At 45.7% G+C, this 20,966-nt stretch overlaps 1 protein-coding gene across 15 annotated transcripts in view; it reads right to left on the reverse strand.

Moving 5' to 3' along the window:
- ndst3 (N-deacetylase/N-sulfotransferase (heparan glucosaminyl) 3) overlaps positions 1–20,966 on the reverse strand; it is a 1,441,915-nt gene that overhangs the window by 507,411 nt on the left and 913,538 nt on the right. For 10 of the 15 annotated variants that reach the window (XM_038791880.1, XM_038791871.1, XM_038791870.1 and 7 more), the window contains one exon: positions 18,718–18,875. The exons of 3 other annotated variants lie outside the window; for them this stretch is intronic. The gene's annotated coding sequence lies outside the window, so the exon portion shown is untranslated. Of the gene's footprint in view, positions 1–18,037; positions 18,057–18,114; positions 18,626–18,717; positions 18,876–20,966 lie in introns of those variants that run through there. 2 more of the 15 variants (XM_038791883.1, XM_038791885.1) reach the window with 2 other exon arrangements.

Here is a 20,966-nt window from a genome sequence, read left to right on the forward strand (position 1 = left end):
AGTTGTATTTCTTTCTTATAGCTGTTGAAGAGAGTCTAAAAATCTGGATGAATATACATGTTCAAGCTGATTTGAAATTTACAGCCAATATCCATTCATATTAAAACCTTAAGTTGCAGGTATAGTTATCATGCCAAAATGTCAATCAGTTCAAAATGCATATCAGTGAGGAAGTGGCAGCTGTTGTCAGGGTCGGGGTGTGGGTGCTGTTCCTCAGTTATATCAGCCTATCCCTCCTGAGGGCACCTCACTTCACTCGGATTTTGAATAATGTAATGTTGTAAAGTTGAGTTTCAAATACATTCAAGATCCCCTGAGCATTTTATAATGTTGAATCCTCTATTGTTCTATGAAAGTGCGTGTTGCTAGGGATTGGGGCTGTGCATGTGCAGAAGATAAGGCATGGCCAAGCTCAGCTCACAAAATAATTCTCAGCTGCAGTGGCTGACAGATCAGTGAAGTCAAACTTCAGCCTGAATCTTTCAATTAAATTGATCAAGATAGATACGGTTAAATCGACTATTTTATCTGGCTCAGATATTTTTCAAGGCAAAGTCTCTACAAATGTACTTTACTTTACTCTATTAATGTTACACTCTACCAATTTGCCACTCGGACAGTGACAACTAACAGTTACCCCACTGCTGCTGTGGCTGCAGATAGAACAAAGCGCAATAGTATCATATTTCCTTCTTTAAAAAAACTTTCTTCACGTGATAACGATAAATATTGGTGATTTAGTCCTGGGACTTGTGCCAAATAGATACTAGAACCAGCTTTTGCAATCAGTCAGATTTTAGATTTCAATCTTTGTTCTGAATTGTAAAATACAAGCTTTCTATAATGCCGAATTACGGCAATAAGACAGTGCAGCATGACAAGCAAGACAAACAACACGAAACAGAAGAATTATGCCTCCTTCTAAAATCAATAAGTGATTATACTAATACAGCACTGTTTTACTCAACAAGACTAAGAGATTTGTTCTTTTTTATACGTATAATAGATAATGTTTCATATGTCTACCTTGCTCAATGGAGTGAAATAAAAGAGGTCTGTCCTCTCGTGTCTTATCACCAATAACACAGCAAAGTAATGCAGTAATGTGGTTGAAACAAAACCAATGGATCAGTAAAATGCTGCCAAAGTCTGAATAATTCTGGCATGAATGACTCTTTATTTGCATATCAATTCTCGTAAAATGACTGAAAACAATGAATTCAATGCGTATGGTTGTTCCAGTTGCCCAATTGTTGGTCAATTTTAGTAGCATAAGCTAATTAAGGTATTCCTTCACCTATTTTTTGATAAATTCATAACACCAGATGAGGCATTTCAGAATATTTTGAGAAGAAAGTTGACAAGCAGGAAGATGACTTGACAAAACCTCCAGGATTTTGCCCCAGCAACAGTGCAGGAAAAGCAATGGCTTTGTTAGTTATTTTAAAGTTGCTTGTTTAATGTGTGTATGTAATTGTATATTGAATTAGGTTGAGTGAGGAGCAGGATAAGCTGTGACAAAATGATAGAGAAGTTGTCAAAGCAATTGTTAAACAGGAAAATGGTGATTCTGGAGCAATGGAAAATGGAAAAGCCCCCTGCGACTGCAGGAGAGTGTTAAACATACTTTTAGATATATTTGTTGGAGAATTTACCTTTTTCTTTGCATTTTAATTACAGTTTTTGAAGAATGAAGACTTCTGCCTTAATCCACTTCCTTTGTTTTCTTTGAACATTCTATTTCCATTTCAGTTTTAATTGTAAGGATTTAATGAAAGTGAAATGCTTTGGATTTTCTTTGTTGCGTGAGTAGGCATGGGGATGGGATGCGGTGTCCTTGCCCCTAGCCAGTCATTCCCCTCCCTCAGTCGGTGAACCTGGAGGTGATCAAAGCGTCCCGTGTGGGTCGGTCCTGGCACACACGTTGTGCGGCCTCCTGTGCCTGCCCAGGGCCCATGTCCTGTCCATCCTCGCCCGCCCCTGCAGCCTCTTTGTCGGACAAGGACTGATGTTTATCCTCCTCCAGCGCATCGCCCCTGTGCTGTTGTGGAGGATGTAGAAGGTCACTGCGATGTGGGCGTCCCTCCCAACGCCGCACTGGAGGGCCCCTCAGTGCGGCCCTGGCACCTGAACCACATTTTCAGGATGCCGAAGCACCGGTGCACGGGTGTCGTTGTAGCGGGTCTCCGCGTCGGTCTTTGGCCCCACGGATAGGCGTCATCAGCCACGACTGCAGTGGATAATCCTGTCGCCCAGGAACCAACGCCCCAACCGGGAGGCGGGGCACCTCAAAGAGGCCAGGGACCGTCGAGTATTCCAGGATGAATGCATCGTGCACGCTGCCCATGCATGATGCGCATCTGATGGTCACACACCAGCTGCATGTTCACTGAATGGATCTCCTTGCATTTGTGTAGAGTGGCCTGTCATCTGCTGGTGCTCATAGGGTGGCATGCACCCCGTCGATTACCCCCTGGACACGGGCATCTCAGCGACGGCAGCAAATCCCACTGCCCGGGCATCCTGGTGCGCCCGGTCCACATTCTCTCAGCATCCATCTCAAGTCCCTTTAGGATTCTGTAGGTTTTAATCGGATTGCCTCTCAATCTTCTGAACCCTAGAGAATATAAACCCCTCAGCCTCTCATCATAAGACAATCCCATCATCCCAAGGACCAATTCAGTGAACTGTATAGCAACCAATACGAGTATTTAATTTCTTAAATCATCATAGAATTTACATACAGAAGGAGACCATTCGGTCCATCGAGTCTGCACAAGCCCGTGGAAAGAACTCCCTACGTAAGCCCACACCACCACCCTAACCCGTAATCCAATAACCCCAACTAACTTTTTGGACACTAAAGGACAATTTATCATGGCCAATCCACCTAACCTGCACATTTTTGGACTGTGGGCGGAACCGGAGCGTCCAGAGGAAACCCACACAGACATAGGGAGAAAGTGCAAATTCCACATAGACATAGATGACAAGCCTTCCCGAGGCCGGAATGAAATCAGTGTCCCTGGAGATGTGAGGCAGCAGTGCTAACCACTGTACCACCCGATGTTGAGAATTGTTTCCATTGGTCGGGGAATCTAAAAAACAGGGCAGTCTTAGGATAAGGGATTGATCATTTAGGACTGAGATGAGGAGAAATTATTTCACTGAAAGGATTGTGAATCTTTGGAATTCTGTACTCCAGAGGGTTGTGGATGCTTGATCATGGAATATATTTAAAGATGGGGTAGACAGATTTTTGGTCTCTCCGTAACTTAAGAGTGGGTGTGAAGATGGATGGAAGCCCAAGATTGTATTGAATGGCAGAGCAGGCTCACCAAGCCATCTTCTCTACTCCTGCTTATATTTCTTATGTCCGCCGTAAGTAAAGAGCCACGTTAGAGCATAAGCAAAGAAGGAACCCAATTTACAACTAATTATTAATTCATTCCTGCTTTCAGGCAAGAACCTGGATGACCATGTCAAGCCAAAATCAGGCACAATTTTAGCAGATTGGCAGATGAATGTGTGAAATTTGGAAATCTAATAGTTGGCTGTGAGTTGGATTTCTCTTCACTTGAATCAGTGTTAGTAGATTAATTGACTGTAAAATATCATGGTCTGCACTGGTAAGCTTTTTATCACACATCCATACAATGGAGGTCACTGGATACCATTCAGGAGTCAAACTCTGGCTGATATTCCCGTTGCTCAGGAGCACTGAGGTCAAATACGTTTCCCTTCACACTTCAAGGCAATATTGTTTCACATGAGGTCATTTCATGCAGCGGGGAATAGGCCAGGTATTAAGTCTGGGACTTTCCGGAACTAGAGTACTCATTTCTACACTGACTGGTGCATTTTTCAATTGAGCTGTCAGAAAATACTCAGAAATTGCCAGCAGCGGAATAGAAAGACTTGCATTGTGCCTTTCACAGCCTCAGGATGAGACAAGGCACTTACAAAACAGAAATACTCAACTGATTGTGAAGTGTCCTTACTGTTGTAATGAAGGAAGCAATGCATTTGCACACAGTTACTGAATTTTAAGTGGTATAGTTGTGACCCCCGGAAAGCTGGGCTGGGCTCAACTCTGTTGTGGTCATTCGCCGAAGCCTCAGTGGAGTTCAGTGGCAATCAAGTGCTTGCATTTGGGGCTTCTGCACCATTAATGGTGGAGGACCTGCCTCCGAGAGCAGCCGGCCAATCTAAGGCCAGAATTTCAGGAACGGTATTGCAGCACATTCTGGAGAAGCCACCATTGAAGAGGTCCCTGTTGGGTTTGAGGGCATTCTGAGGCAAGTCAGGCAGACTCCCTAATGCACTGGATCTTTTAGCGGGCATGGCCTTTGCTGCCGGAGGCCCCTCAAGGGTTACTGAGTGTGCAATCAGGAAACCCTCACCACAGCCTGAGCCCAGGGAGATCAGCAGCTTTTACATGCCACTTAAGGGACTTCAGGGTGGGAAGGCTGTCCTTAACATTCCCAGTCTTGACTTAATTCATATAATCAAAGAATCCCGGTAGTGCAGAGGGAGGCCATTTGGCCCATCGAGTCTGCATCTGCGTGGGTTTCCTCCGGGTGCTCCGGTTTCCTCCCACAGTCCAAAAATTTGCAGGGTAGGTGAATTGGCCATGCTAAATTGCCCTTAGTGTTGAAAAAGGTTAGGAGGGGTTATTGAGTTCAGGGGATAGGGTTGAAGTGAGGGCTTAAGTAGGTTGGTGCAGACTCAATGGGCCGAATGGCTTCCTTCTGCACTGTATGTTCGATGTTCAACCCTCCGAAAGACTCCACCCAGGTCCACCCCTACCCCATTCACTCCGCCCTATCCCTGTAACCTAACCTGCACATCCCTGGACACTAAGGGGCAATTTAGCATGGCCAGTCCACCTAACCTGCACATCTTTGGACTGTGGAGGGGAAACTGGAGCACCCACAGGAAACCAATGCAGACACGGGACAACCTCCACACAGTCACCCAAGGCCAGAATTGAACCTGGGTCCCTGGTTCTGTACAGCAGCAGTGCTAACTACGATGCCACCGTGCTGCCCTAATTGGAGGGAGCTGGGAAGACAATACGTAGGCCACACCCCACCTTCCCTTGTGATTCTCCAGTCACAAACTCACACTCCCCACCCAACCTGATCCCAAGCATCTCGGTAAATTTTGCCCAAGGTTTTATGAACAGCAATGAGATAATGGCAGATAATCTGTTTTGATTCATGTTATAAATCTGAAACGATAATTGGCCCTTTCTCTCAACTGATGCTGCCTGAATGATTGAGTATTTCCAGAATTTACTAATTTTATTTCAGATTTCTAATATCAGCAGTATTTTGCTTTTGAGTCTGTGATGGTTGAGGGGCTATTATTGCCGGAGACGCGAGAGAGAATTCCTCCTTTCCCCTCCCCCAACCCCTCACCCTGCTTTCTTCAACATAGTGCCATGAAGTCTTTTACTCATATCCTGAGAGGGAAAACACTGCCTCTGTTCAAGTATAACAAATTGATCAAAATTGCTGGTCTGAACGATTGTATTTAAATGTTCAAATGAGGATCCAGTGGATCATTTTTTTTAAATGGGAGCTCAGGCAATGCCCTAAAAAAATGTTTGTTAAAATGTGAATTAAAACAATTTTAGTCTGCATCCCATCAGCAAAAGTAGGTGTACAAAAATGACCCAAGCCAAGCCAGAACCTAGGAAGTCACAACTGCATTTGAAAACATCCCACTTATTTCAATCTCCGCCTTGTAACAAAAAGGACCACATTTACTTTGTGGTCACATTGCGAATTACACCAAAGTTCAAATACTCTCCAAGAAACATCACCAAAAAGTCTGATAGTGTTTTGCAGTCTTCAAAAGTACTCGCCTCTATTTGTAATATATTGGGCCGAATTTAGCTCTCAAAATAACAGTGAGGGTAATGGTACTCAGAATTATTTATGCGCAAATGGCACAGTAACTTCAAGTGAAGGGTAAATGCGCAGTTGAGAACAATATCCAAAAGTTGCCCTCTCAGTTATGTCGCTCTTTAGCTTTGGATTCGTGAAAGCATCTTGCTGTCTGCCACATTATTACATGCGTCAAATGTCATGAGGTTGCTGTATTTGCACATTAAATACAAACCACAACTACTGCTGATATTAAAGGGCAGTAAGTAGTAGAGTCGGTAACTTTTTAACAAGGTATTAATTGTTGCACAACCCCCACGCCACTTGCTGCCACATTTGTAACAATAAATGTCATCTCTGTGATATGATTATTTGGGTTTAATGCCTGAGAATCTCATGTTGCTTGATTGGTGTCACTCCCTTCCTCAAACATAGGCACATGCAATCCGGAAACATAATGCAATACTTTTTTAAAAACATGTAAAAGTGACAAACCTGATTTTTAGATATGGGAATACTAAATAGTGCAACAGCAGTCGCACAACGAGATTACAGCGAATCAGCAGTCTGATTTATGTTGCTGCCGTTTGGGCAGTAAGTTAGGCGCAGTGTGAAATTGGATGTCAATTCACTGTCAGCCCAATGGGTACTGACCAGCTTCACCTCCAGAATCTCAGTTTTGAAAGGTGACAGCCGATGTTATGGCCGAACAGCATTTGGTAAAGTGGAAAAATCATCATGGTTAAAATAGCACATGGCACTTCTAGTTTTGTCACAATCCAGAGAAAATCAGGTCTCACAAAGGAAATTTCTGTTCAAATAATTTGCTGCAAATATACCATGTAAGTTTTCAATACAACCTGCAAACTGTTAACAGTTATACAGATTATCACAGGAATAGAGTGAATATAACCACATGTCCTTGTATCCAATCTTCAATAGAAACACAAACAAAATATAGTACAGGGTGCCATAGTTCTCATGCTCCGTACCACCCCACCCAACCCCACCACGATCCCCCCCCCCCCCCCCCCCCCCCATCCCCTACCGCTCCCCACCCCCCTCACAGTTTAAGAGTCAGATCACAATCCTAACAGTTGCCACACAGCAATTTAATGCTGGGAACTGCTTTTATTGCTTTAAAATTAGACATCCGCCCCTTTCACGGGAGGAAGTCCCATCAGAAAGCTGCTGACCAATCAAACGGTCTCAGGAGGTGCCAGCCCCGGGTGCTGGGTACTGCCAGGATTACAACTGGTCCCACCATGCCGAGAAGCCCAGATAAGTCTGGGGTCAGTGATCATGGTGAGGAGATTGTTGAGATGGTGTTCTGCTGGGGGGAGGGTTGAAGATGGGATAACCTTGGGGTGGGGGGTCCAGGGAACCAGTCAATTACAATTTCATTTCCCCTCCATTCCTTGCCCAACTTCAGGCGGTGCAACTAAAGCTGTTGGATTTGTGTATGGTATGAGCCTCCTCCTGCTGTGGGTAAAATACTGGCGAGGGCAGTCTAAGACCTTTTGGCATTAATCGGTGGGCTGCCTGACATCTCCCTCATGCATCGCAAGAATTCCAGACAGATTGAGGAGGGTGAATAACCAACAGAAAAGTCACCTGTTAGATTTTCCACATCCTGCCTTCAACCCCTGCCCTTGAACCTACAATCAACCCCATTCCTAGGCCTTCAATCCTCCTCCTCTTAGCACCATGGAACTATCAATTCTCCCCACCTTCCCGAGGGATTGGCAGACCACCTGATTGACACTCCTCCTCCCCTGATTGAACTGACTCTCTTCAACAATTTCCCCAAATCAATCCCTCTCTCTCTCTCCTCCACCAGGTGAAAACTATCTACTGAGAACACCACCGAGATGGCCTCCTTGTTGTCCCTCCCCCTGTGTGGATCTTCACAGTCTTCTAACCTTCACTGTCCAGCTCCCTACTTGGAGGCATGCCACTTGGCACTGAGGTTTGGCGCGGAATTCTCCCCTGTTCCTGCTGACTGGTTCAATGGTGGGTGGGAGGGGAAAGAATTTGGCAGGAGACCCAAAAATCAGTTTGACCACCCAAGCCTGGTTCTCCGTGGTGCCAGCAGGAAAACACACCAGTGCAGAACAATGTGTCATTCAGATCCCGGGACTCACCTGAACGATGCCTGGAGTTCATGATGGATGCCGTCAGCAACCCTGGACCACCACAGCAATGGACAGTGGACCTTCCCGGTTTGGTGTCCTGGAGGGCGTCCATCTCCCGGCCTTAGAATGTTCCTGGACATCCATCTTATTTTTCAGGAGATCCACTTTCTTTCTTCAATAATGGGTCAGTCATGTTGGCTGTCTTTTTAATATGGCGCATGTAAAGGGTGGTTGACTGCATGCCATCAGGCCTGCTCCTCCACGGAAAATGGTGTGATACACGCGGTTGCATAATTAATGAGGTTGAGGCTGGAAGATTTGGTGCAATTTTCTGCCGATCTCGGCAGTGGGAAACACTCCACATTCCTGCCCCTGCCACAAGACATATTCGCCAGGTGGGAAAATTCCACCCTTGGGCAAGGAAGAGATAAGTAACATCAAACGCACACAAAGGAATCCTAACTTCTGCATTCCCTGTGCCTTAAATACTGACACCACCTCCCCTCCCCCGTACTCACTTCACCACTTTTCAGCACCAGCTCCCAACAGATCAGTAAGTAAAGTTTCAGCCGAATATCTTGTTCAAAATGGTCTTGTTTTCTATTTAAAATTTGTGGCTGGAAAATAATTACTGATTAAAGGTCGGCATGGTAGCACAGTGGTTAGCACTGTTACTTAACAGCGCCAGGGACCCGGTTTTGATTCCTGTCTTGGGTCACTGTGCGGAGTTTGCACGTTCTCCCCGTGTCTGCAAGGGTTTTCTCCGGGCACTCCGCTTTTCTCTCACAAATCCCGAAAGATGTGCTGTTAGGTAATTTGGACATTCTGAATTCTCCCTCAGTGTACCCGAACAGGCGCCGGAGTGTGGCGACTAGGGGATTTTCACAGTGACTTCATTGCAGTCTTAATGTAAGTCTACTTATGACACTAATAAAGATTATTACTATTATAAAGTTGAAGAACCTAACCACCTATCTATTTTTGTGAATCCACTCCAACTTAGTAGCTACATTTTAGATGGAAAATTAATGCCTGTGACTTCTATCGCCCGAGGTGTCACTGACTTGGAAATTGTTGAAGAAAGAGCTCAGAAAAACCATCACAATCGCTCACCATGAGAAGTAATGAGATGGATGCAAGCAGAAGGTGAGGCTGTTGAAGGTAGCTTAATCAACAAAGAAAGCCTTCTGCATTGCAGGACGTGACCAATGAAGGTCATGAAGGGGTCCATTTGTGAGAGGAAGCAGACCTGTTGAGACAACAGCCCAGGTTATTTATGTGTAAAGCAGAGATGCATTACCTTGGGGCACCGCTTCAGCGCAGCTATCAGCTAAAAGTGGGCAGAGTGTGGAGGTGCACACTCAGCCTAGTTCTGTCTGAAAATGGCACATTTGTCTTAAGACCTTGATTTTCTCATTAACAGGTCCACTGCCTGAAATGGATGGGCAGTCAGCCTGTTTTAAGGAGTGGTCAGTCAGGTGTTCGGAGGAGGTAGTATAAATGAGGCAGTGAGTCATTTTCTCTCAAGTCCTTTATGCAGGTTGGACCCAGGTTAAAAGCTCACCCCAAGTTGTTCGCAATGTGCTCACAACACCAAAGTACCAGTAAATTGACATAAACTAACTCTAAATTTGCAATTACACTCAGAAAGATGTGCTAGGGTAGGAAATGGAAAGCAATTCATACTGGTATAATTTTATGCCGTTATTTCTCAATGTTGGAATATAGCAGGCCTTTGTTCCTTACCTGCCCTATGTTACAACTGAGCTGGGATTTCCTGACGTTGACTTTGGTGTGTAGATTTTATGAATTCATCCTCCCAGCATGGAGCTTCACAGGCAGGGCTTCTGCACTGGGAATTTAGCTGTGGAAGTCAATGGGCCCTGCAGGATTTTCAGCCCATTAATTTAAATAGATGGAAAATCTTGCAGAGCCTGCAATATCCGTGCGCTGAATTCCCAATACGCACTCTCGGCATGTGAAGCTTTATACTGGGAATGCAAATTCATCAAATCTATCCTTAGGCACTGACATCCCTCACCTTAATGAGCAAAGTTAGAAAAAAAACAAAGCATTCTAAAAGTGGTCAAGTGTTCTGCCCTCAGTTACAACAAAATTATTATTTGGTTATTTTCCATGAATCTTCTTATTCTTCATGGAGCACATTACCAAAAAAATGCTAAATTACATCACTGTGTCAATGGACTGAAACATATTTTGGTGACAGAAGCGGATGGATGCAACACTGCCAGAAGGATAGAGACTAGTGAAAGCCCTGATTACTAAGTGGCAAACATAAGCCGTTGCCAACTGCAAGTTAACTCTCAAAGAATGGAAAAACACCCATAGAATAAATGCTAAAATGATCAACTCTATGGTTTAAAATCAATAATGTCATAGTATCATAGAATTTACAGTGCTGAAGTAGGCCATTCGGCCCATCAGGTCCGTACCGGCCCTGGAAAGTGCACCCCACCCAAGCCCGCACCTCCACCCCATCCTCGCAACCCAGTGACCCCACTTAACCTTTCTAGACTCCAAGGGAAATTTCTCATGCCCAATCCACCTAACCTGCACATCTTTGGATTGTGGGAGGAAACCGGAGCACCCGGAGGAAACCCACACAGACACGGTGAGAACATGCAGACTCCACACAGTGACCCAAGCCGGGAAGTGACCCTGGGACCCTGGAGCTGTGAAGCAACTGTGCTAACCACTGTGCTATCAATCCACTATGCCGAAATGCTTTTCATCTCTTCTTGCTGTCAGCACCCTGCGGCATTCCTCTCACTAGATAGCGAGAGAAACCAGGAGGAGCACTGCCAGATCCAGCAGCCAAATGGCCCCAGTGACAAATGGAGAAACAGGTGGGACACAGGTTAAAGGTGGTCAGGAAGCCCGGTCTACATCGCAAAATTACCTTCAGATTCGGGAAGGGAAATCAAGATATTTTCTGCAAGATATTGTGTGGGCAGTGAGACATATGAAAAGGTAAATTGTAGGTGGTTTGGAGAAAGGGCAGGTTTGATGGCCCAAATTACCTTTTGTTTTCATTGCCATTTGCCAGACAAAAAGTGGAGTTTTATGGCCCCTCCCACCAGTAGGGTTTTCCAGTTCCATTGAAGTCAATGGGGTTTTGAACAGCTCGCCATGTTTTCTAACACCAATGCATGCGCCCCCGCTCCCCCCCACACCCATCACCACCCCACCACATCTACCCAGGACATCAATAAAGTTGATTTCTGTCCATTGAAACATGCAAGAGCCTGCATTGTCACTTTCATTATTTTGATGATGCAGTCAGTGAATTGGCTGCCATGTGTTTCTACATTATACCATGTGACTGGACATCAATTAGTACTACATTGGCGGCAACAAAAGCTACATAAGATGTAAGTTTATTTGTTCATCCTTTCATTTACATGAAGGTGAGGGGGCCACTAAATGACAGTAAGCAATGCAAAATTCCTTTTTCAAGGCTTCATGCTTGCTGAGGTGGAGTGTGGTGCTATGTGGGTGGGGGTTGATGCAGAAGGTTGACGAGAAAGGCCTCATTATCAACACAGCACTTCCACTGCACTGACTGTAAAATCACAGCATCGGAATAGGAACATTTTCCAAAGAAACATAATTAATGACAGCCCTCTAGGGTAGACAATTCCAAAGGTTCATAACTCTCTGAAAGAAGTTTTTTTTATTATTCATTGATGTGGGTGTCGCTGAGTGGCTTGTTAGGCTATTTCAAAGGACATTTAAGAGTCAACCATACTGCTGTGGATCTGGAGTCAAACCAGGGAAGGACATTAGTAAACCAGAATCAGCAATGTCAGAATCAGTCATTACAAAACTTTCAATACCAGATTATTATTGAATTCAAATTTCACCATCTGAAGGAATTTGAACCCGGGTCTCCCAAACATTACCCTGGGCCACTGGATTACTGGATCAGCAACAATACCACTACATCACCACCTCTACCCACCTTATTCTGAAATTTTCAACCCTTTATTTCATTACTCTAGACACCCCAGCCAAGAGAAACATCCTCTCAGCATCTATCTCATTAAACTCACTCAGAGACCTTTATATTTCAATGAGATTGCCTTTTATTCTTCTGAACTCTGTAGAGAACGTAGCCCCAGTCCAATCAATCACTTCCCAGTTAGGACAACCTTTGTCCCATGAATCAATCTAGTGAACCTTAAATCTACCCGCTCGTAGACAAGTGTATCCTTCTTTAGGCACGGAGGCCAAAACTGTAAATTGCACTCCAGGTGTGGACTGGAATCTTGTTGCAGCAGCACAATCATGTGATGGCCAGCTAATTAGCTATGGATAGCTAAGGAGGCTGACCAATTCTGCAGCGGGGCGAGCAAGTCATCACTTTGCACCCATCCTCAGTCATCTTTGACTTTCCCTCTATCACCCTCTATCTTCCCACCATCAGCCTATGCCTGCCTTCTGTGACCTTGAAGCCACCCTTCATCATCTTTGAAACTAGAGCTGTTTCTCCATCACCATTAAGTATCCCCCAGCAGACTGGACCGGCCTACCATCACCCTCGACCTGCGATCTCTCGCTTTTCCCAGTTCTGATGAAAGGTCACTGGCCCGAAATGTTGGGCACAATTTTTACCAGCAAATTGGGCAACATGAGGCAGGAAATTGCCCAGTTTGAGACTTCCAGAGGGGGCCATGGTGTGAGTGGTTGCACATTTGGCAGCTCAGTCTCGAGGCTGTTTTTTTGGACCTTTTCCCCTTTTGTAGTGTGGATGTTTTGTGGAAAAAAGGTGCACCTGAGGAGCTTGAAGGCGGACGTGGCCTTTTTACAAAAACACACTTGAAGATTGGGCAGACAAGGGCGGTAGGGAAAGTCTTCCATTCAGGATTAGACATCAAGACGCGAGCTGGTAAATAAACGGGTGCCGTTTATGGTGGGGAATTTAGTAGTAGATTCGGGGGGAAGGTTGTGATGGTGAGTGGGAAACTGGAGGGAATGCCAGTGGTTTTGGTTAATGTTTATGCCCCAAATTGGGATGATGTGGAGTTTATGAGGCGAGTGCTGGGGAAGATCTCAGACTTGGACTTTCACCGGTTGGAACTTTAACAAGGTCACTGATGCAGGGTTGGACCTGTCAAGCCTGAGGTTGGGGAGGGTGCTGGTGGTGGCGAAGGAGCTGAAGGAATTCATAGAGCGCATGGGGTGGGGGTTGGACTTGGAGGTTTGGGAGGCCTGGGACGAAGGAGTTTTCATACTTCTCCCATGTGCACAGGGTGTACTTTCGGATTGATTTTTTGTTGTTGTGGGCAAGACGTTATTGGCGGGCGTGGTCGACACGAAGGACTCGGTGATCGTGGTTTCAGACCACGCGCTGCATTGGGTGGAAGGGGGGCCGCAGCGTCTGCAGTGGAGGTTGGACATAGGATTGTTATCGGATGAGGCGTGTGAACGGGAAAGGGCCACCATCCGGGGATATGTGGAACTAAATGATACAGGTGAGGTCACAGTCGCCACACTATGGGAGGCGCCCAAGGCAATTGTTATGGGGAAGTTCATAACTATCTGGGTGCATAGGGAGAAGGAGGAGCGAGCTGAAATGGCAAGGTTTGTGGATGAGATTCTGCGGGTCGACAGAAGGAATACGGAGGCCCCGGAGGCAGGATTGGTGAACAAGAGGCAGAAGCTCCAGACGGAGTTTGGACTGGGTGTCCACAGGGAAGGCAGTAGGGCAGTTGCGGAGGGCCAGAGGAGCAGTGTAGGAGTACAGGAGAAGGCTAGTAGGATGCTGGCCCACCACCTGGGGAAGCAGGAGGCAGTGAGGGAGATTAGGAGGGTGAAAGATGGGAGGGGTAGACTGGTAATGGACCCGGATGGAGGCAGCCTCTTATAAGGACACTAGCTTTGAGGCATTATTGATGGTGCCTCTGCCGTTCTCACCGGCCAGGTACTCCACAAGTCCGGTGGTGGTGGCAGCCCTGAGGCCCTGAGCGTGTGTGGATAGTGGCAGAAGCTGGTTGGAGGGTGAATTAGTTTCGCCTTCGATTTGCGGGAATCACAGGTTTGTTCCGGGGGAGCTAGACGCAGGTTCTTGGGGTGGCAGCGGGTGGGGATTGAACGGTTTGGAAACCTATTCATGGGGGGCAGCTTCCTGAGCTTGGAGGGACTGGCAGAGGAGTATGAGCTGCCCAGAGGGAATGCGTTCCGGTATTTACAGATGTGGAACTGCGTGAGAAAACAGGTGTCATCCTTTCCTGATCTGCCACCCCCGGGGTTGAAGGACAAGGTGGTGTCGAAAACAGGGGTTGGTGAGGGCAGGGTGTCTGAGATTTACAAGGAATTGATGGGCTGGGACGGCACCCCAAGTGGAAGAGGGAGTTAGAGCTGAGGAGGGTGTTGGAGGCTGGGTTATGGGAGAGGGTTCTGAGGAGGGTGATGACATCCTCTTTGTGTGCTGGGCTTAGACGCATTCAATTTAAAGTAGTTCACAGGGCACACATAACGGTGGCCAGAATGAGCAGATTTTTTGAGGGGGTGGAGGGTAGGTGTGGGCGGTGCCTGGGCTCGGAACCAGGTCCACATGTTTTGGGTCATCCGAAGTGGGAGGGATTTTGGTTGGGGTTCACTGACGTGGTGGCTGAAGTGCTGAATGTGAAGGTGGTCCCGAGTCCAGAAGGTCTTGTACAGTTGCAGCATAACCTAACGGCTCTTAAACTTAATCCACCTGTTAATAAATGCTAACACACTATGGCCGGAATTCTCCGCAACGGCCGATGCCGTTGTGAAACCCGGAGTGTTTCACGATGGCGTCAGAGGCCTCTCCTCGCCCCCTATTCTCCCCCCCTCCCCCCCGGGGGGGGGCTAGGAGCGGCGTTTCGTGAAACTCGGCTGCCGGGCCTTGACACTGGCTGATAATGACGCGGCCGGCGGCGCCTTAGTGAGGTCAGCCGTGCATGCGCAGGTTGGCCGGCGCCAACCCGCGCATGTGCGGTTGCCGTCTTCTCCTCCGCTGCCCCCCAAGACGTGGCGGCTTGATCTTGCGGGGCGGCAGAGGGGAAAGAATGCGTTTCTTAGAGACGCTGGCCCGACGATCGGTGGGCACCGACCGCGGGCCAGCCCCCTCCCGAGCACGGCCTTGGTGCTCGATCCCCTCTCCGCCCCCTACAGGCCCCAAACTTACCTTTCGCGCTATGTTCACACCGGCAGTGACCGGTGTGGTTGCCGCCGGTGTGAACAGGTCGGGAACGACAAGCCGCTCGGCCCATCCGGGCCGGAGAATCACGGGTTACCGTGAAAAACGGCGACCCGCGATTCTCCGAGAGGCGTGTCGCAATACGCGACACGCCATTTTGAGGGGTTGGGAGAATCGCGGGGGGTGCCAGAGCGGCCCTCCCGCGATTCTCCCACCCGGCCTGGGGAGCGGAGAGTGGCGCCCTATAGGCTTTCTTCATGGCTCTATCCGCTTGGGTGGCAACTTTCAGAGATCTATGGACATGAACTCCGAGATCTCTCTGCTCCTCCACATTCTTCAGAACCCTGCCGTTAACCATGTAATCCGCATTAAAATTTGTCCTACCAAAATGAATCACCTCACACTTATCAGGGTTAATCTCCATCTGCCACTTTTCAGCCCAGATCTGCATCCCATCAATGTCTCTTTGCAGCCTACAACAGCCCTCCACATTACCCATACCCCACCAATCTTGGTGTCATCAGCAAATTTACTAACCCAACCTTCAACTCCATCATCCAAGTCATTGATAAAAATCACAAATAGCCGAGTACCAAGCACTGATCCCTGTGATACACCGCTGGTAACTGGGTGCCAGGTTGAAAATTTACCATCAACCACCACCCTCTGTCTTCTATGTAACAGCCAGTTACTGATCCAATCGGCCAAATTTCCCTCTACGCCATGCCTCCTTACTTTCTGCATGAACCGACCATTGGGGCACCTTATCAAATGCCTTACTAAAATCCATGTATACGACATCAACTGCTCTACCTTCATCTATGTACTGAGTTAACTCCTCAAAGAATACAATCAAACTTGTGAGGCAAGACTTACCCCTCACAAATCCGTGCTCACTATCCTGGATTAAGCTGTTTCTTTCCAAATGATCATAAATCCTATCCCTCAGGACCCTTTCCAACAATTTACCGATGGCCGAAATGAGACTAATCGGCCTATAATTCCTAGGGTTACACCTATTCCCTTTCTTGAACAAGGGGACAGTGAGGACATAAAGATCAAAGCCAAAGGCTCTGCAATCTCATCCCTCACCTCCCAAAGAATCCTAGGATATATCCCATCAGGCCAGGGGACTTATCTATCCTCAGGCTTCTCAAAATTTCTAATACATCTTCCTTCCGAATATCTACCTCCTCCAGCCCACACAGACTGTGAACACTGAAGAAAAGTATTCAATTAGGGCCTCTTCTATATCTTCAGACTCCATGCACACTACTGTCCTTGACCGGCCCTAACTTCACCGTGGTCATTATTTTATTCCTCACATAAGTGTAAAAGGCCTTGGGGTTTTCCTTGATCCTACCCGCCAAGGACTTCTCATGCCCCTCCTAGCTCTCCTAAGCCCTTTCTTGAGCTCCTTCCTAGCTATCTTGTATCCCTCAAGTGCCCTAACCGAACCTTGTTTTCTCATCCTCGCATAAGCCCCCTTCTTCCTCTTGACAAGACATTCAAACTCTTTTGTAAACCATGGTTCCCTCACTTGACAATTTCCTCCCTGGCTGACAGGGACTTACATATCAAGGACACACAGTATTCACAAGCTCCCTTGGTTGTTGGATGTTGGTTATTTTGTTGTTATTTGATTTCCTGTTTGTTCTCTTTTTGGTTTTGGTTGTGTTTGACATCTATATAGATGTATAGATGCCTTAATAAAAACATTTTTAAACACAGGAAATTTCGCAGTTTGGTGCACCCAAATCGTGAAATCGGGTATGATTTTCGATGTGATTTCCAATGTGCAGTGGGTGGTTTAAAAGGCCCACCTTAGTTATCTGGGACATTGTGCCAGTTGTTTTGTTAAATATTAGGTCCTTTAGCCTTCCCCCCCCCCCCCCCCAAACCATTCCCCATGCCCCATCCATGCCAACTCATGCAAATGCATATCCGCTCACACATCAAATGGCCCCTCATACCCTCCATGCCAATTCATAGAAGTTGCATGTCCTATCAGCCAGTATATACACTATACAGAACCAATTAACTCTGTAGTAACAATATGTGTGGAAATGTAAAACTCGATCCCTAATCTTTGTTTTCTGTCTGTCAACTAATCCTCAATTTATGTGAATACATGACTCACAATTGCATGAGCCCTATTTTTGCACACAGTAACATATTTCAACAGAACTTGTGGCACTTGCTTCAAAGCTTTTGCTTAAAAGTATTTTTTGAAGGTGGTTGCTCTTCAAATTTTAACAATTTATGACTTCCACAGTCTTCTGACTTCTCTTATGACATGCATTTATTTTGAAATCACCAGATCAACAGCGTGTTGTTAATTTGCTGTTAAACACACTCGTGTGGCCTTCCTGTCACCCGGTCGACCTGTAATCATTGCCATTTGGTCACAGCGTGAGAATTCTGGAGTCTGTGTTTTCTTTGTTGGAGCTACATTTAGATGAATCATTAAACATACCCTGCCAAGTGATATAAAAAACGCTCTTATACTTGAGGCAATATTTGTGGCCACATTAAATCAATTGAAATTAGAAATTTGCAATGCAGCAGGTATGGAGTGTTAACAGCATGATTTTACTGGTGTTATTGCAGTGGGAATATATCAGGCAGCGTGTTCCAGGAACTGAGAACCTGAAAATTCACTAAAGTAACAGCTGTGCTTTAAAAAAACGCAAAACTCAATTTTCCATCTTAGTGATAAAGCAAAGCCTTATTTTGCGAATTACCATTAAAGCAATGCACCCAGTAGATGCAGAAGAGTAACAGGCCTAAACATTAAAATCACAGCAAACTGGACTTACAATGTTGAATACGAAATCCAGTCCAGACACGCGTTTGTCACAATGAAAGTTGAATAAGAATCATACTTCAGACTTACAAATGACCTGGGAGGAATTTACCCTCGATGACATCTATAGTCTCAGCTTGGTTTCCAATGTACTGACATGGGGTGTGCACAAGATGAGCAATTATCTGAAGCATTTTCACAGCACAGCCTCACTAAATTAAGAGTGCACACCAAGTAATCATGCGCACCCTCCCCACGATTTCCGAATGAGCGAATCTGAATGGCAGGAGAACACATCCAGAACAACGCAATTTAAAAATAAAATCGAGCCAAATGTTTGCTCTGTCAGTGCCAAAAAGGGGAGCAGAAAATTCGCCTTTAAAGAAAAACCTGAATGACTGCTGTAACTGTAATTAATAATCTGCCAATTAAGTAATAGAACACTTGGATTTCTGAGAATGTGATTCCTTCAGTAGTCACTAAGTAAAGCGTTTGCTGCCCTCTGTTTCATTTTGGAACTTCACCCAGGGTTTCGAAACTTTTCAGAGAGCGGCTGTGATCAAGAGTCTTGCATTGAGCATGAGCATGAGCAGAGCATGAAGGCACAGGCAACAGTATACTACGTGGTGAGAATTCTGCAAAGATAATTCGGCAGAAGTCAAAACCAAAGCGGGGAGAAAACATGAAACTCACCATTTAACAACATCAGATTGCGAAGAGGTCACTTTACAATGACTGACTTCTTGACTGCGAACTTCATTCATCAAAATCAGTTTCGACTCAGTCAAATGTGCGCATCCAAAGATCCTGTTGCTTACAGTCCACGTGATATAGAATATCTTGCAGTTGCTCTATTTCAAAATTAGTAAATTCGAATAATCACAATTTATCTGTAAATGCAATAATATTATTTTCTACCAGAGAGGGAGCAGAAATTTGTAAAAATTTCCTTCTAGCACAGAGCGAAAGTGGAAGTGACATTAAAATAACTTTCCTGTCTCCAAAAAAGTTGTGTTTTTACATCCTGTCATGCAAGGTGCTGCATGGCATAGTAAGGTGCAGCATCACAGAACGGGCAACTCAAGTGTGCATTTTATATTTCCTGCACTGAAAAACGATCTAGAATGAACCAAAGCCTAAGTACTGAGAAATTTCAGTCAATCTAAAACACCAATTTTACTACTAATGTGCCAAATGCATTGTGTGATTTTTCTTAACTCCTTTATAAAATAATTATCGCTGGAGTCTCAAAGTTGTGAAGTGGAATATTGGCCTCTCTTCATGGTTTATGTTCAGCTAATGGCTCAGATATTAACAACAAACTAATATGTGTAGAAACGTGTGAAGTTGAGCAAGACGCTAAATGAGGCAGATAGTGCTAGCAGAGCAGTAATAATGCTTAGTTCACAATATATAGCTTGAAAATCACAAGCTCAGGTCTGGCTGACATGCAGATCTGCTATCTTCAATTGTGGTGAGTGCGAGACCTAGTTGCCAAATGTTGATGATTGACTATTCCACATGTGTGTCGGTGATTTGCTGCTAATATCCATCTTGCTTGCTCTGCACTAAGCAATCTTCCTTCACTATCATTATTGCATAGTCTCTGTGGCATTTACAGTGACACCTGTATCCTGGAACTAACTGTTGTCTTAGCCAAATAAATAGCCATTGTCATAGAAAAGAAAGACTTGCATTTGCATAATGACTTATGTGATGTCCCTAAAGCTCCACGTAGCTAATAAAATACTTTGGAATTGGTCACTTTGTAATGCAGGAAATGCAGCATCTTATTTAGGCACAAGGTCCCACAGTTACATGACACTGAACAGATAATCTGTTTCAGTTTAATGTGATGTTGGTTGAAACCAAAGAGACTTTACTGCACTTCTTCAAAATAGTGGCATGGCACCTGTTACAATCATTGGTGTGGGTAGATGGTGCTTCAGATCCATATTTCGGATCCGAGAGCAGTTGCACTTTGATGGCACAAGTCCTGGCTCTGTAAACCTGTCCTTTAAAAATGCCCTCCCGCAGTTGGGATTTCATACTCAGGGTGAGCTGGTTTGGCCCTGAACCCCAAGAATGAGTGTGGAGGCTGCTGAGTACAGAGGTAGGCTGAGCTGAACCTGCCACTTGGCTCTGGCACTTTATGTTGTTTAAAAAAAAAAGTTCTCCACTCCCACCCATCACATCCACACACATTTCCATGCCCACCTATGCCACATCATGCCCCCATTGACCCCCAAAGCCCCTCATATACCTATGCCGACTACATCCAAATGGCACTTTATAGACTTTATTCCAACAGAGTGTCACCCCATGCCACACCACCCATTGTCGGGATCCCCTCCGTGCCAATTTACCGAATATCCTTTGACAGTTCCTTGACAGCTTAATTGTTCTTTGACAGTTCCAATTAATTTATGTACATTTTGCGCCGAGTAATTTTTACATTTAACAATCCCAATGACTATTCAAATTATTATCATAGAATTTACAGTGCAGAAGGAGGCCATTCAGCCCATCGAGTCTGCACTGGCTCTTGGAAAGAGCACCCTACCCAAGGTCAACAACTCCACCCTATCCCCATAACCCAGTAACCCCACCCAACATTAAGGGCAATTTTGGAGACTAAGGGCAATTCATCATGGCCAATCCACCGAACCTGCACATCTTTGGACTGTGGGAGGAAACCGGAGCACCCGGAGGAAACCCACGCACACAAGGGGAGGATGTGCAGACTCCACACAGACAGTGACCCAAGCTGGAATCGAACCTGGGATCCTGGAGCTGTGAAGCGATTGTGCTATCCACAATGCTACCGTGCTGCCCCACGGTATGAATCCACCAAGTTCAGATGTCCTCATACCTGGTCTGCACACTTCAGAATTCATAATCCTAGACAGCAAAATCACATTTCAGTTGAAGCAATTGGTGAT

The sequence above is a fragment of the Scyliorhinus canicula genome, chromosome 3 (assembly GCF_902713615.1).
Source record: "Scyliorhinus canicula chromosome 3, sScyCan1.1, whole genome shotgun sequence".
In the NCBI taxonomy this organism is placed as follows: domain Eukaryota; kingdom Metazoa; phylum Chordata; class Chondrichthyes; order Carcharhiniformes; family Scyliorhinidae; genus Scyliorhinus; species Scyliorhinus canicula.